We start from the raw sequence: 13,346 nt of genomic DNA on the forward strand, positions 1-13,346 counted from the left end.
CACATAACTTGTGCATATTGATTTTTAGTTTCTTGATGCCAAAGACGATCGGCGGCAGATCTACCATTAATATCTAATTGTAAAAAATTAATAACAAATAGGGCATGACTAAGAATATTTTTTGGGGAATTTTTTGTAGCAGTTAAATCATTATTTTTAAGTTTGGAAATGGTATTTTTAAGAGTTTGATGGGCTCTTTCTACTATGCCTTGACCCTGGGGGTTATAGGGAATTCCCGTAAGATGTTTTATTTGAAACCGGGTGCAAAAATCTTGGAAAGCCTGGGAAGTATACCCAGGCCCATTATCTGTTTTAATTATTTGAGGCTTGCCTAAAACTGTAAAACATTGGAGCACATGTGAAATAATGTTTCTTGTGGCTTCTCCTCCCTGGAGGGAGGCATATATAAAGCCGCTAAAAGTGTCAATGGACACATGAATAAATTTTAATTTTCCAAATTCAGCAAGATGGGTGACATCCATTTGCCAAATTTCATTAGGTAATAAACCTCTTGGGTTTACTCCAAGATGTGGAAGAGGTAAAAGTGTAACGCACCCTGGACAATTTTTTACAATTTGTCTTGCCTGCTCTCGAGTGAGCTTGAACAACAAGCGAAGAGTATATGCATTAACATGATGTAGCTGATGAAATTGAGTAGCTTGAGAAATAGGATCAGAGGTTATGGTGCACATTAGGCGGGCATTTTTATCAGCTAAATCATTGCCCTGAGAAAGGGGTCCAGGGAGATCTGTATGAGCCCTAAGATGATCAATAAAAAAAGGCACTTGTCTCCGGAGTATAAGACTCTGAAGCTGTTGAAAAAGGGGAACAGCATTGGAAGAGGGTTTAATATATGGAACAGTTTCTAAAAGGGGGACGGACAAGGCTATATATGAGCTATCCGTTTATAAATTAAAGGGGGTTTCTTGTAATATTTCAAAAACCTGAAGAATGGCAAAAAGCTCAACAAGCTGTGCTGACAAAAAGGGGGATTGTACCCTATAGGACTGATTGTTTATAACATATACAGCAACACCGGATGATGATCCATCAGTAAATACTAAGGCAGCATCTACCAAAGGAACAGCAGAAGTAATTTTGGGAAATATAAAGAGATGTTTTCTAGCAAACTGAAGGAGCTTATCAGGAGGATAATGATTATCAATATTACCCTGAAAGGAGGATAAGGAAACAAGCCATTTATCATCAGTTTGCAGTAACCAATTAAGTTCTTCTTTGGTATAGGGGAGAATCAAATGATCAGGATCTCTGCCAAAAAATTGACGGCTTTTTTCCCTGCCTAAAGTAAGAACCTTTGCTACTAAGGAAGGGTAGGTCTTAAGCACTTTGTTAGGAGAAATGGACAAATGTATCCACAAAAGGGGATGATCTTGCCATAGAACTCCAGTGGGTGTATGTGCAGTGGCACAGACAATAAGACTAAAGGGACGACCATAATCTAAAAAGGTAATCTGCTGACATCTAATGGCCTTTTCTACTAATTGAAGAGAATTTTTAGCCTCTTTAGTCAGCCTACGGGGTGACAAGGGATCTGATGGCCCTTGTAAAACTTCAAATAAAGGTTTTAACTCTCCCGTAGTAAGTTTAAGATATGGTCGTAGCCAATTAATATCTCCCAAAAATTTTTGAAAATCATTAAGGGTTTGTAAATGTGATACCTGTATGTGTATCTTTTGAGTGGTAATTATATTCCCATTTAATTCAAAACCAAGATAATAGTATGGATCTTTTAATTGTACCTTATTTGAAGCAATTTGAAGGCCAAAGGAAGCAAGATTATCCTTTAAATCTTGATAACAATTAAGGAGCTCGTCAGTTAATCTTCCAGCCAAAAGAATATCATCCATGTAATGAATGATATAAATATCAGGCCAACGAGCCCTAAGAGGATCTATAGCTTGTGCAACAAATTTCTGACATAAGGTGGGGCTATTTGCCATACCCTGTGGGAGGACCTTCCATTGAAAACGTGGCATTGGGCCTTTAAAATTAATTACTGGGAGACTGAACGCAAAACGTTCTCTATCTTGAGGATGAAGAGGGATAGTAAAAAAGCAATCTTTAAGATCAATAATAATTTTAAAATAACCAGCTGGAATGGCAATAGGAGAGGGCAAGCCAGGCTGTAAAGCTCCCATAGTAAACATCGTTTTATTAATTTCCCTAAGGTCTTGGAGGAGTCGCCATGAGCCAGTCCTCTTTTTTATCACGAATATAGGGGTATTCCATGGAGAAGTGGTGGCTTCCAAATGTCCAGCGGCCAATTGTTCCTGTACTAACTTTGTGGCAGCTGTGAGTTTTTCTTCTGTTAAAGGCCATTGGTCCACCCAAACGGGGTCATCAGTTTTCCATCGTATTTTGTCCGCATGGGGCACAGGAAGGTCAACGGCCGCTAAGAAAAAGGCGAACTACCTAGGCCCTGGCGACTTATATTAGATGTCAGGGAAATAGGTTGTCTGATTCCTTGATTATTTTTTCCTAAACCTAAGCCTGGTAGAAACCCTTGATTCAGCATTTGTTGGGTCACCACCTCGTTGGGGCTGGCCATGATTAACTTTAATTGTGACAAGATGTCGCGTCCCCAAAGGTTTAATGGGATGTGTGGCAAAATGTAAGGTTGCACCTGTCCAGTATTACCTTCAGCATCTGTCCATGTAAGAACCTTGGAACTCCGTTTAGGATTGGTAGAATGTCCTATGCCTTGTAAATGAGTTATAGATACTGTACAAGGCCAAGAGGAGGGCCAATATTTCTCCGAAATAACTGTTGCATCGGCTCCTGTATCGACTAAACCTTCAAATTTCTTTCCATCTAACCACAGGGTTAAGAGCGGCCTTTCAGGAGTAATTTGTTGGACCCAATAGACATCTGAGGAACCAAAAGCAGCATCTGCTCTAGGGTAACTAGTGTGGCTCTTATTCAAAGAATTTAGGGGTAACAATACTAACTGTGCTATCCTTTGACCTCTAGGGATCGATATAGGGCCTTGTAAAGCAGATGCCAAAAGGGTAATTTGACCCGAATAATCATTGTCGATAACACCAGGTATAATTTGGAGGCCAGCCAAAGCAGAGCTACCTCTTCCTAAAATTAAGCCATAAGTATTTGGGGGCAGGGGGCCATAAACTTCTGTGGGAATCGGTTGCACTCCTTGTTCTGGGACTAATATTGAGTCGGTGGAGGCACAGAGGTCCAATCCTGCGCTTCCGGGGGTGGCTCGGCAGAGGGAGCCAACGTCTGGGTGAGGGGAACTTGTCCAGATTTTTGAGGAACAAACCGAATCGCCCCTTGGTTCGGTTCCAAGGAAGGGGCCAGGGGCTGGCCCCATGAAAAGTTTCCCTGTTTTTTGGGGAGTAGTTGGCCATTTATGTCCGTTTTTGAATAACATTCCGAAGACCAATGTTTGCCTCTTTTACAGCGAGGACAAACGGTGGTGGGAGGAGCTCGGGATTGATGTTGGGGTTGTTGTGGGTTAGCCTTTGATGACTGTCCTTGTCTATATAGTGGACAATCCCGGGCAAAGTGTCCAGGTTGTTTGCAATTATAGCAAGTTTTTTGTTGTTTGTCTAGGGCGGATGTGTCTTTAATAAAATCTTTTAGGGCGGCTCCTATTGCAAGACCAACAGAATGGGAGGGACCAATTCCGGAACACAATTTAATATAATCAGCAAGGGTACCACCACGATGAGCCCGAAGGGCAGCCTGGCAGGCTGGATTAGCATTTTCATAAGCTAAATGTTTAACAAAGGCGTTATCAGTTTCACTATCGCCCACCAGACGTTCGGTGGCGTCCGTGAGGCGGCTAATAAACTCACAATAAGGCTCTTCTGGTCCCTGGCGAATTTTCGCCAAAGAAGTTGTGGCCGAACCCTTAGGCGGAAGGCGGCGCCAGGCCTTAAGGCCAGCATTTTGTATTTGAGCCAACAGACCAGGGGGAAAAGCAGCCTGAGCCTCATTGGAATCATAGGGGCTGCTTTAAGAATTGTTTCTCCGGTCTCAACAACCTTTTGGATATCGGGGTCAAAAAAATGACCCATAAGAATCTCTCTAATTAAATTCCAATATGAAAATGCAGTCACAGGTACTTTAGAAGGCCCAAAAGTCTTATAATAATCATTTAAACAATCTCCTACACGATTCCAACATTTTTTATCTATCGTCCCTTCTTGTGGGAACCATGGGCAAACATCAGACAAAAATATAAAAAAATCACGCAAATCTTTTTTTCTAGCCTTAATCTTTCGCATCTTGAGGGAATCCTCGATCCCCTGAAGAAAGAGTTCGTGGGAACTCAATTCCTGTCCCATTTTTAAGCTCCACTTACCTTACTCTCTACCGGTCACAACTGCCGAAGGGCGGCTAGTCCTCCGGGGACCTAATCGAGCTGCACTTTCGAGTTCACTCTCGCGGCGGCTCAGTGGGTGCCTGGCCAGGCGTTCGTAAGCGTGCTACCTCCGTTAGGATCCGTTCCTCGAGCCCCACGTTGGGCGCCAATTGTGCTCGGCCCCGGGCGTCCCCGGGAGTCCCGACCAGCAGGACAAATCCTTGCGAGTCCGAGGAGGAACCTGTAGGGGTTGAAAAGGGAAGAAGGGGCAGGAGACGCGAAAGAATGGAGGCAAGACAAAATCCTGATCAAGCCTCAAACTTTTATTGCTGCAGTAGCTGTATTTATACAGTACAGAGAAAGGGGGGCGGGATCCAGAATAAGGGAAGTATTTGGCAAATTATCATTGGTGCTGCGTGCGCGGGCTTTCGTTTTAGGCGCGGGCTTTTATCTCATTAAGCAGGAAGAGAAGCAGGATGTCGGCCATCTTCTAATGGCGAAAACTTCTTGGCTCCCAACAGATGGTGACGTGTGATATTAAACTGATAGGGGAGAAATTTTGTCAGGCTGATAGCATCAGGCCTGCTGTTCATGGGATGCCTTGTGTGACTTCAGGCACTCAGAAGTGAAATGGGGAAAGTCCTACTTTTGTGACAAGGGCGATTGTCATGAGGGTGGATGCTGCTGGATTAAAGATTTTTGTTATTCTTTGTGTTCTTTGACCAGAGTATATTAGATTAATGATAATAGTCATTATAAGTAGTATTGATGTGGTGGATTGTTTTAGGAAATATTTGTTGGTTGCTTCTGTAGCTTATGGGTTCGTGTTTTTTATTAGAATGGGGATACCATTAACCAGTGTGAGCTTGTTGTATAATTATATTTCCTGAGATTAGGGTCAGTAGAATGATAGTAAAAACCATGAGAGTTTATTAGTACAGGAAGGATATACGACAACATTTTGGGGGTATGGGCTTAAAGCTTACTTAGAGAACCTTACTATATAGCATGTGGTGTAATGTGGTAGCATGGGGAATGTAAAATTCTTAGGAAGAATTCAATTCCAGGAATAAGAGCATTGAAACCTCTATGATTTACTCTATCAAAGTAACTCTTTTTTCAGACATATTTCTTAAGTTTGTGGTGGGTTGCCTGGTATGATGACAGGTAGTGAAAACTCATATGCATAGGGCTAATGTTAGTAATAAAAAAACTTTTTATAAGAGATGTATACATTGATCATATCAAAATTGTGGGTAGGATGCTCAAATTCATAGAAAGGAGATTGTTAGATGTGTTTTAATGATAACTTGAGCTGTATATAATTCTGGCACCTAGGGATTGTCGAATGCTCCTAAAAATAGATTGTTGTGGAATGTTTATTATAAGGAAATTGACATATTCTCTAGGAAGGATGGGGTGAATGGGCCTGCTACATTTTCTACATTGAAGACATATACAGGCATTGATCCTACTTCTGTTAAATCAAGTGGGACTTCATTGGATTTCTGCTACTATGGAGATAATCAAATTCTGGGTAGAGGTCAGGAGAAAATTAGTCATAGGTGTTCTCGTGTAATAATTACTGTTGAAAGTGTAAATGATCTATTTATCAGTAAGACTGAGAATAGAATAACTGCTACATTACTTCATATGAGATTGTGTGTGCTACTGTCCCTAGAGCTTCAGTGAGTATTTTGAATGTGAAGCCCATCCAGATCTGAGGATGGAATAAATGGCTAGGTGTGATATGGCTAATATAAATAGTATGCCTACATTTATATTAATTAGTGGATAAGATACAGGAAGAGGAATTCATGTTGTGAGAGCCAGGGTTAAGGCTAGCATTGGGGCAATAATATATAAATTGATGATGTTGATGGACACAGAGGTTCTTTAATAAGTAATTTGAATGCCTCAGCAATGGGTTGTAATAATCCATGGGGGCTGATGATTTTTGGCCCTTTCTGGATTTGTATATAGCCTAGGATTTTCCATTTAGTTAATATGAGGAACGCTATGGTGAATTAAATTGGGTCATTTGTGAAAGAATGTTGATTATAAACATATTCTTAGGAAGAGGACTTGAACCAGTGCAGATAAAGGTTTCAGTTTTACATAATTACCGGGCTCTGCCACCGTAACAAACCCGGTTCTACAGTAGGTTATGTATAAATCAATTGAATGTAGATTATATCATCATTTAGTTTGCAGACCTTTTGTAAAGTAAGCCATATTGCTCTTGTCCTTCCATACTGGAAGAAATCTGCAATAGACAGAAAGCAACCAGGATGACTCCAGTCTGAACTCAGATCACGTGAGACTTGAATCGTTGAACAAACAGACAATTAATAGCAGTTATACCATTGAAATGTCGTGATCCAGCATCAAGATCATAAACCATATTGCCGATATGAACTCCAGAATACAATTACAATGTTATCCCTAGTAAAACTTGTTCCGCTGATCAGTGTTTTAGAAGAACAAGTGATAAAGCATTTTGACTAGCTGGTCTAAATTTTAATCACTCAGAGGTGGTTTTATTCTCCAAAAAGTAAATGACGTACGGGCTCAAGCCACACCAGCTTCAGTAGTTGTGGCACGCAGGCTCAGTAGTTGTGGCCCACTGGCTTAGTTGCTCCGTGGCAAGTGGGATCTTCCCAGACCGGGGATCGAACCCGTGTCCCCTGCATTGGCCGGCGAATTCTTAACCACTGCATCACCAGGGAAGTCCCAGGATCACAGTCTCCCTTTTAATATACCTTAAGCCCAAAGAATCCATGGAAAATTGTTCCAGAAAATAAGACAATAAAATATTGTAAGGACTATAACAGAAGCATATAGTACACAGTTCATGTAGACACATCCCAAGTAGTTACAAGGTATATTAAAAGGGAGGCTGCAATTGTAAAAGAATAAGATAAATTATACCCACAAACTCCCAATCTTTCCTGAAATGTTGCAATCTGAAACCTTATTGTAGGAAGCAGAAGATTCCAGGAGACATTCTACAGATGAAGGACTCTAAATGCTGTGGTTGGATAAGGAATTCTGGAAGGAAGGTATCCTCACCCAAGGAGAGCGGGTTCCTATACTTCTCTAACATCACATCTCTGTACAATTCCCACTGATCCTGGTCCAGGCATTCTCACTCCTCTTGAGAGAAATCTATGGCCATATCCTGGAATGTCAGGAGTCCCTGAAATTAAAGGTACACATGCCATGTGGCCACGGGAAGAGTTCATAATGTGACCCAAGGAGAAAACAGCAAGTTAAGAGAACTGGTTTTAATTTAGAAGAATGTTTTCAATTATACACTAATATATATATATATATATATATATATATATATATATATATATATATATATGTTACAAAGTAACTTTCTCTACCTTATTTCTAACTACAAGAAAAGAGTGTGGCATGTGATCCACAAAACCAGTATAGAGACTATACTTAACTGGAAAACAAATGATAAAATTATGGTTTCAACACAGGCATATGCATTTTTGACTGTTTTATTTATATCAAACTGGATAAAATGTGTGTATTTCTCAGACAGAAAAGACATGTCAGGTAGAAATGTACCTTTCAACTATTCATGGGCACACAAGTACACCGGGGAGATTGTAAGAGTGCAGACTGTGATTCAGTAGGTCCGGTGGGCCTGAGTTCTATTTTTTTTTATTTCTATTTTTTTAACAAGCTCATTTTTAACTAGTGATGCCACGGTCTCTGATTCATTAACGACAATTGTGAATAGCAGAGACGTAATTAGAAAGGTAAAAATTCATAGTTAACTTTGAACTTAAAGTGTTTTATGAATTTTACACCTTTAATATGATAGTAAACACAGCAGCAACAATCATTTGTGAATATTTACGATAGACCTTGTATCTTTCTAACATTTTTGTGTAGGATTCCAGGGAAAAGGCCTGGGCTGTGGTCACAGTGGGCGGGGCCCCGAGGCCGCACCGCCCCTCCAGTACCCCCGACGGGGCCCTGCGCTCCTGGCTGCTCCTTCCCTCTGCACCACCCCTGCTCCCGGAAGGCCTCGGGGCAGAGCGGTCCCACCCCCTGCGCCCAGAACGGAGCCCGCGTTTCCGCAGAGCTGGAACTCCTGACTCGGGGACTCTTCCCTTAGCCATCACAGAACTGCCCCGGAGCCCGAGGGGATGGCGGCCTCACTGAGCCTGCCGGCTCTGGAGGGGCCCCGGCGGCCGAAGCCGCGACAGTCGTGGGGACAGCGGGCCGGGTAAGTGGGCGCCGACCCTCCGCCTGGTGCGGTGCCCGGGCGGCAGCGCAAGACCAGCTTCTGAGGGGCAGGGGTTCGCTGCCACCTGCCGCTGCTGTGTAGAAAGAGCGGCCCCCAGCGCCTGGTCCCGGGGAACTTGGGTCCCTCTTCTTGCCCCTGCCCTCGGCCTGGCTCGCGGGGCCTGGGGGGGCGTGGGGAGGGGGTCGGCCTGAGCGTCCTGAGGGGAAACGGGGCAAGGGAGGCGCAGGGTCCGGCTGCAGCGTCAGCGCTCCTCCTCCTGACTGCGGGGAAAGCGGCTGAACACTCCTCCCGAGGCTCGCAGGCCCCTTATTCAGCCAGCCGAGTCCCTCTGCGCTCCTTCCTCCCTGAGCTAAAGTACGGGGGGGGGGGGGGGGGGGGGGGAGGGGACAGACCAGGGGACTGGCACAGGTAATGGGGAACATCAAAAGGCGATTGTTAACTAAGGAAAACCAGCTCTCCCAACGTGAGGAATGTAGCGCTTTTCTTTGTATGCGAAGATGCCAGAGTCTGGGCTCCCTGAAATCCTTCCTTTCATATGCACCTCAGCTCTCTGGGGCCTGCATTCTGTATTTGCATATCCTGAGCTCCTCAGGGCCCGCGGCTCACACGGGAGGGCTGCAGGTGCTGATGACTGGGACATCCTTTGTTTACTGAGCTGGCAAGAAATATTCCATTTCTCACAGGCTTGAGGGGCACAGAGTGAAAAGAGTAGGAGAATCTCACTCAGCATGTACTTTGGTTTACATATAGATAATATTTATACGTAACTGTGCTGATAGAGGTTCTCAAGTCCAATCAACTTGTACTACTACCCTCCATGTATTCATTTCATCAATATCATAAGATAAATGCCTATAGAACTGACTTAATCCATTTAAATAGGATAATGATTTTTAAAGGAAACATAATAGAAATATAACAACAAAACGCTTACCACTAAAGGCTGTGTGTGGAACAACCTAAATAAATGTTCCGTTTTTAAAATATTGAAAGATGTATTCAGTACAAATATCAACAAAAATGACAAATAATAAGGGCAGCGGAATGCTGAAATGTTCTCTCTTTATCATTAAGGTGGCAGAAAATCACTTATTAGTAGGCACTGGGGGCAGAAGATGCCTGATTTTATATCTTTGTCATATTTGTGCAGTTGTTTCAACAAGTATCTTAAAGACAAAATGGAAAAACAAGGAGGTTTGTGCCTGAGATCATGTTGATGTGAAACCGGGGATGGCCACCTTGTGCCAGGTGAGTTAAGTTTACCTGGCAGGTAGACCGCAGAGCTCCTGAGAAGCAAGGGTTGGAATTTTTCTCCTGGGTGCCCCTTAGGTTCTGTGACTTGATTGATTGTGAGTCATGTTTCGGGAAAGACCTGATCACAGGAAAAGGGTGGGAATAGAGTGATTTGGGGAGCAGCTAACAACATTCATCACAGCTCACGGCCTGAATGAATTTTAAAGAAACAGGAAAACAAATGCTTCTTATGGAATCAGAGAATGTGAGGGCTGGACAATCCCACAAAATGAGGAACACCCGTCCTGTTTTCCAGATGAGAAAACAGGCCCAGCAAGGTGAAATCCCTCACCCAAGTTCAACCCGTCTCTCCTCCCCACTACATGGTTCATGAAAGCAGGACTCTTCCTGTCGTGATCACTGCTGAACCCCAAAAAGGGCCAGGCGTCTAGCAGCTGCTCCAAAAATTTTGGTTGACTGTAGGAACAATGCTATTTCTTTCTTTCTCACTCTTATTCAGGATTGTGCCAAGAACTCCCCAGGTTGCAATGTAATTCGATAAATGTAAATATTAATTGAGTTTTGTTGTGATGAGGACTTAGGCTTTGAAGGTAACAGACTTGGTTCAGATCCTGGTTCTGTCACTCAATAGCTGTTTGGCTTTGGGAAAATTACTAAACCTCTCTGAGCTTATTTCCTCCTTTGTAAAGTGGGGATAAATCTATCTGAGCCAGCAGAGCACCTGCATGAGAAACGTGCACTAAATATTGGTCTTTCTTACTCTCTCACGCCATCTCTCTGTTCTTCCCAGAGAAGTTGTACAGAAGGTATAGTACTTTCTTTAAAAAAATTAATTTATTTATTTTTGGCTGCGTTGGGTCTTCATTGCTATGCGCGGGCTCTCTCTAGTTGCGTGAGTGGGGGCTACTCTTTGTTGCGGTGTGCGGGCTTCTGGTTGTGGTGGCTTCTGTTGCTGCGCTTGTTGTGGAGCACTGGCTCTAGGCGCGCGGGCTTCGGTAGTTGTGGCCTGCAGGCTCAGTAGTTGTGGCGCATGGGCTTAGCTGCTCCATGGCTTGTGGGATCTTCCCTGACCAGGGCTCGAACCAATGTCCCCTGCGTTGGGAGGCAGATTCTTAACCACTGCGCCACCAGGGATGTCCGATATAGTACTTTATAAAGAGGGGTTTTAATTTATTTCAGATAGTGTACATTTTTCTTGTAGAAAAGTTTATTCCACTATAGAAACATTAACACGCAATACCACTACAAATGCAGTATTCTATGGGTTAGATATTATCAGTAATTTTATAAGTAATTGGGCAAGTGTCAAAGCACTAGGTACTGGGGAGTAAGAAGTCTCAAATATGTGGTGCCCCCACCCCAATTTCAAGAGCAGGGTGTGTTTTTCAAATCCATGTTTCATCTGGCCTTTGTTTCTCATCCATCCTCTGTGTCTGCCTTTCTCAAGAAGGCTCAGATCCTCTGCTTTCACACCCTCCCGGCTGGCTGTGCCCCAGCTCCCGTCCTGGAACCTCTGCATGCATGGGTGTGCCTGCTCTCCCTGTGCATCACCAGCTTTGCCAGGGAGCTGCTGTATCGTACACTGCTCGCTGTACCCCAGAGTACCTGGACCCTTCTGGTACATGAAGTACACCCTCATCACCATGAGTGCACGCCCATCCCCTTACCTTATATCCTGCCTCTAAGCCAGGCTTGGGGGTGACTACAGTGTGCGTTCAGCTATGTGAGGTGCTGTGATCAAAGTGAAGTTCCCAACTTTTGAAGTTGCAGGCTTGAGGGGCACACAGTGATTTAAAGTTGGGTCACCTGACTTAAAGCGGGGGCTGATTGATTTAAAGCCAGGGCAGCTGACTTAAACCCCGCTTCCATCAGCTGCAGGACGAGACCAACTTTGGTGGTGCACGGGTTCGCTCCAAGCCAGCACTGCTGTTCAGGAAGAGCTTCCAGTAGCACCTAAGTGCAGGGGGACTTGGTCCGTTGTCTTGCCCCTGCCCTTGGAGGGGGCCACCTGCTCTTCTGGAGGAGAATCAGGGAGGGGGAAGTGCAGAGTCCCGACTGGAGTTGCGGCACCCCTTGTCTGATGGCAGGGAAAGGGGGGTGGGGCTGTGTGGTGTCCTGGGGCTGGACTCACCAGGGCGAGTCAGCTTCTCAGCCTCCTAACCTCCCCCCACACACCCCACAAGAGTCTCCAATAATATGTAATTGCGCCTTAGGTTCTCGGACTTCAAACTCATACCCAGGCTCCCAGGTCCCTTGATTCAGCCAATTCCTCTGTGCTCTTTCTTCTATTAGATACAGTCTGAGAGGGAGGGGCTGGGGGATGGGACTGGAGGGACCCCGGCAGCACTGGGCTCAGCTGACTAAAGAGATCCTGGGGCCGCGGTCTCACATATGTGCGAGGACCCTTAAGGCGGAATCGAGGGGACCAGTTAGAGGCAGTCCTTGCTGCCTTAAGTGAGTATGGATCACCGTCGGGTGGGGAGCACAGTGAGCCCTGAGAAGTACTGTTAGGAGGATGTGTTCCTCCCTCGGCTTCAAGGACGTGGGTAGGCTTCAGGGCTCCAGTTCCCCTCCAGGGCTCCAGTTCCCCTCCAGGCCTCCAGGTCCGACTGCATCCCAGAGGCCTTGCAGACCTGCCTTCCTGTCCCAGAACTTGGTCAGGCTCCAGGAAGAATCCAGACTGCAGAGATGGTGCCTGTGCGCTCCAGCTTAAGAAGTGCTGTCCTTGGGGACCCGACAGTGGAGGGAGGAAGGGTGAAGGGAGTAGGGGAGTGGGGTAGGGAGGGGTGGCTGCCCTGGGAGACGTTGAGAGAGAAATATCGCCCCCCACACCCCCTGCCCCCTGCCACTGGCCCATTGATGCCATAGGATCTCAGGGTCGTTTAGTCAGTGATGTCTCTGCTTCTTTACTCCTGTGTTCAAAACTGTGCAAAACCAACTCTTCATCCTCTTGCTGCCTTGCCAGGACTTTTAAAGTACTGTTTTCTTGAAGCACTCATTCTCTAAACTGTAGTTTGGAGCTTTCCCAGCTATTTAAAAGTGTTCTCCTTAAACTGAGACTAAATCCTACTCTTTTGGAAAAACGACCTTCACTTCGGAGATCGTCTTTTCTGCCCATTCCTTCCTTCTACTGCCCTCTTAAGAACCCCTGTGCTCGAAGAGCTTGGTGATTTATTTTTTGCTTGATGTCAAAAAGAAACCTTCCCCATGCACCCCAAGAAGCTTTCCTGGAACATAGGTGTTTGAAAACCATGCCAGTGTTCTGCAGTTAGTATACACTGGGTACACTGCCTAGCAATCCCTCCAAGAGCCAGAGGTGAGCGACTATTTGATTGGATGCCCTTCAAGTTTAGGAAGGTCCCATTTTTATGACCCAGCAGATAAGACAGAACCCTGGATGGCTGTGGCTGTGATTAGATAACTTCTGGTGATTTTATTTCCCTTACTGAGCTGCTGCTTCTAGGTTAAATT

Source organism: Phocoena phocoena, chromosome 7 (genome assembly GCF_963924675.1).
Source record: "Phocoena phocoena chromosome 7, mPhoPho1.1, whole genome shotgun sequence".
In the NCBI taxonomy this organism is placed as follows: Eukaryota; Metazoa; Chordata; class Mammalia; order Artiodactyla; family Phocoenidae; genus Phocoena; species Phocoena phocoena.